Source organism: Coenobita brevimanus, chromosome 48, assembly GCF_032717465.1.
Source record: "Coenobita brevimanus isolate Jiangsu-jjx chromosome 48, ASM3271746v2, whole genome shotgun sequence".
Lineage (NCBI taxonomy): Eukaryota > Metazoa > Arthropoda > Malacostraca > Decapoda > Coenobitidae > Coenobita > Coenobita brevimanus.
This window is the reverse complement of record NC_137001.1, coordinates 6,004,210-6,008,333: the sequence shown is the minus strand read 5'-3', so window position 1 is coordinate 6,008,333 and position 4,124 is coordinate 6,004,210.

Here is a 4,124-nt window from a genome sequence, read left to right as displayed (position 1 = left end):
TATTCCTAAATTTCCGACAGAGGATGCCTATCCTGGTGATATATTATTCGCCCATCACCAACTAAAATAGAAAATGGGAGGAAGTGCCTTAACCTACAGTACTTATATTAGTATCAGAGAGCTGAGAATCCTTGTGCAAACTTGGGTCTTCCATAGCCTCAAGTCGCCTCTGCGGAGTTCTCACTTCCCCCTTAACCTACAGTGCTTATATTAGTATCGGGGAGCTGAGAATCCTTGTGCAAACTCGGGTCTTCCATAGCCTCGAGTCGCCTCTGCGGAGTTCTCTCTCGAACTCCCCCTTAACCTATAGTACTTATATTAGGTAGATCTGAGTGAATCTGAAGGAGTGAGGAGGTGCGGTTGGCCAAGGAGAAGGTCTAGAGATATGGTGGATAAGTGTGTGAGGAAGAGAGATTTGGAAGTTGGTGAGGCTAGGGAACTGACAAGAGCTTGAGCTGGCTAGATGAATATTGTGAGCAAAAGTGCATGATCAGAGATTTGGCACCTCTTGTTAACATGACACCATATGCAACCTGCACTAGTGCATGTTGCACATAGTGTTTTGCCAGGGAACCTGCCCTTCCTGATTGAAATATAACTTCAACCTTTCTCTAACTTCTTTAGCATCGGCAGAATGGCCTCTGGCAACTATTGGAAGTCTTTCCATTCCACCAAGAGGATGCTGACGCCACTGCCCTTCCTGAAGCCTTCCCTTATCAATGATCTCTGTGTCAACTATTTCTTGAGGTGCATATGCATCTCTTGAGCTTATTCTCAAGTAGTTGTGTAAGGCTACAGCAGCAAGGGTTACATCCTTCGCTTTTGTTGGAGATGTTCTTATTGGAGTTCTGAACACCTGGAAACGGGCTGAGAGAATCCCAAAAGCGTTTTCAGATGTCCTTCTTGCACGAGAAAGACGGAATTGAAAATCCTTGCCTCTACCGACTGATTCCTTCCTGGGTAAGGTTTCATTAAATATGTTTTTAACGGAAAGGCATCGTCTCCTACAATGACGTACGGGCACTGCTTGTCAGAAAAAGGGATGTTTCCTTGCTGAGGAATTTGTAGGACATTGTCTCTTGATTCCACTGCCTCCTTCAGAGAGCATCTGTCCCACACTCCTCCATCACTGGCCCTGCCACATGCACCTACATCGACATAAATGAACTTGTAATCAGCATCCACTAAGGCTAACATTATTAAACTAAAATGACCCTTGTAGTCATAGTACTCTGAACCTGAATTTGATGGTTTTTCAAGTAGAACTCTCTTCCCATCTAACGCTCCGATGCACATGGGAAAGTTCCACTGTGTAAAGTAATCATGTGCTATCTTGCGCCATTCCTCCTCTGTGGTTGGCATCTTCAAATAGGTTGGCTTCAGCACTGTGTAGATGGCCCGGCAAACCTCTGGGATGATGGCGTAGACAAGGTTCCTGCTGATCCGGAACTGCATCGCCAAGGACTTCTGTGACTCACCTGAGAAAAATATAGGATAAAAAATTATTAGCGTTGCGTGAATACCTAACCTAACCTTACTTTACCTGTTGGAACCTTCCTTACCTGTAGTCTATTCTGATCTTTGCTAACTGGCAATATTTGTTTATGGACAGTGCACAAGCTGCACTTAAACCAAAAATAATAATGTAGGTACTGTGGTTCAAAAGCGCACACACACACAAACTGACAGAAAACTATTTGTTCAGTAAATAAACCTATTGAACTGAACCTAACCCTCGCTGAGACAGAACAAAAATCTCTGTAAAGAATTAAGCTCATACTGTAGAGGGTGGTCATAACCTTCACAATTTTTTTTATTTTTTAAATTTCCATCATAACTGGAGGTCATAAGTGAATGAATCATATCAACAACAGAATGAAAAACCTAAACTGTATGGTAAAAATTGTGGGTGGGCAACAAACTGACAGAAAACTATTTGTTCAGTAACAACTGTGTTCTAACTGAAGCAATTAGTAAAGAAATGAAGGTCAAAATAACATCAAGTACCACCAGGAAAGCCAGGGTCTGAATTTCAAAACAAAACTGATCCTAAAAGTAATTTTAACCAGGAAATATAACCAAACCTATTGAACTGAACCTAACCCTCGCTGAGACAGAACAAAAATCTCTGTAAAGAATTAAGCTCATACTGTAGAGGGTGGTCATAACCTTCACAATTTTTTTTATTTTTTAAATAACTGGAGGTCATAAGTGAATGAATCATATCAACAACAGAATGAAAAACCTAAACTGTATGGTAAAAATTGTGGGTGGGCATCAACTTAACTGCAACACATACACTTACCTGTAGCTAAATATCTCTGAGTGATCATCAGACGTTCTCCAGCAGTCACAGCTTCCCTCATCTGTGTATTTTGTTTTTCAATGAGGGGTGTCACAAGCCCCAGCAAGTGGTGGTACTGGGTCTTGTTAAGACGGATCCACTCATTTAAAGTTTGGGGATCCTCCAAGCTGAGCTCCCTCACCAGCCTGTAATACTCACTCTCTTCTTTTCTCCTAGACAGCCACAGACGAGTCCAGATGCGTGACGGCTCATCTTGAAGTAGAGAAAGTGCAAGTGCAAGGGCTGCACACCTGGTACGAGTACGGCGGTCAATCTTTGTTTGTAAACACTGTTGCCGCGTTCCTGCGACTCAGTCCCCGTACGTGTGAATACCTTTCCGATAGACTTGCCGAAAATCGGCATTTTTTTTCCCGCAAATCGGCGAAAAAAAAGACCGAGATTTTGCTCGTGTGAACCGGCCTTTATACTAAGAAGACAAATGCCCCTATAATTACCACACACTTCTTTTTCCCCTTTTCCTTTTGTACAAGGGAATAATTATACCTGACTTCCAATCCTCCGGGACTCTACCTTCCTCCCAGGCCAATCTGCACATCTTCCACATCCATTCCACTACTATCTCTCCCCCATGCTTCAGCATTTCACCACACACTCCATCAATTCCTGGGGCTTTCCCCGATTTAACTTTCTTCATTGCTTCCACAACTTCTATCCTACTGATTTCTTCCTGTCTTCTCACCTCCCTTCTTCTCCCAGCCATTCCCCAGCCACTTATACTCGCATTACTTCCATCCTCTATGTTCATCAATTCCTTAAAGTGTTCTCTCCATCTGCTCACTTTTTCTTCCTTCTCCACCAGTAATCTACCATTTTTATCTTTCACTCCCCTGCTAACGTCACTTCCACCCTGTCTTACTCTTTTCACCTCTTTCCAGAACATTCTCTTACAGTCCCTCCACTTTACACTCAAATTCCTTCCAAATTCCTCATCCACTCTCTTCTTACTCTCTCTTACTAATCTTTTCACCTCTCTCTTTCTCTCTACATATAACTCTCTCTTCCGCCTCTCAACTTCTTCCATCCCCCTATTTCTCATCCATTCATTGTATGCTTTCTTCTTTTGTGCCACAGCCTGTCTCACCTCTTCATTCCACCACGCTGTTTCTTGCACCCCCCTCCGTCTTCTCTTCCATCCACACACCACATCACATGCTGCACATATTTCTTCTGTAAATATCCTACACACACCTTCCATGTCTCCCATCTGCTTCAATACATATTTGCCCAGTCGTTCCTCCACTTCTCTCTTATACTCTTTAGCTCTTTTTATATACATTTTCGTGTGTCTTTTATTGCAGTGCAAATTGAATAACCATAAAAATGAATCTGATTTTTTCTTTCCCTCTCTCCACAGCATAAATGAGCTCATGCAAAAGCAGGGTTCATTGGACGGTGTTATTAAGTTGATGGAGATGCTGGTCTAAAGGCGACTTTTGTTCCAGGTTCACAGCTGGAGTTAGAGCAGTAAAGCAGTTGTAAACACTGTCGTCATCAGGGTGCTGCCTGAGTAATGGATGATAAGTATAAAACAGGACTGAGGGCACATCTTATGTTGTGTTAGCATATCCAGCAAGAGGTACCTCGCCAAACAACTTATGGGTTATTATCTATGTAGTGTCCTGTGGAAGATTTGTTTTTTCTCACCTAGGAACTGATTTCGGATGATTTACCTGGTGTGGTATCCTTTGCAGTATCTGTTGCTGCAGAGACAGTAGGTAGCAGCTATTGAAATAAGGAAGACGGTGGTAATATCAGTCTG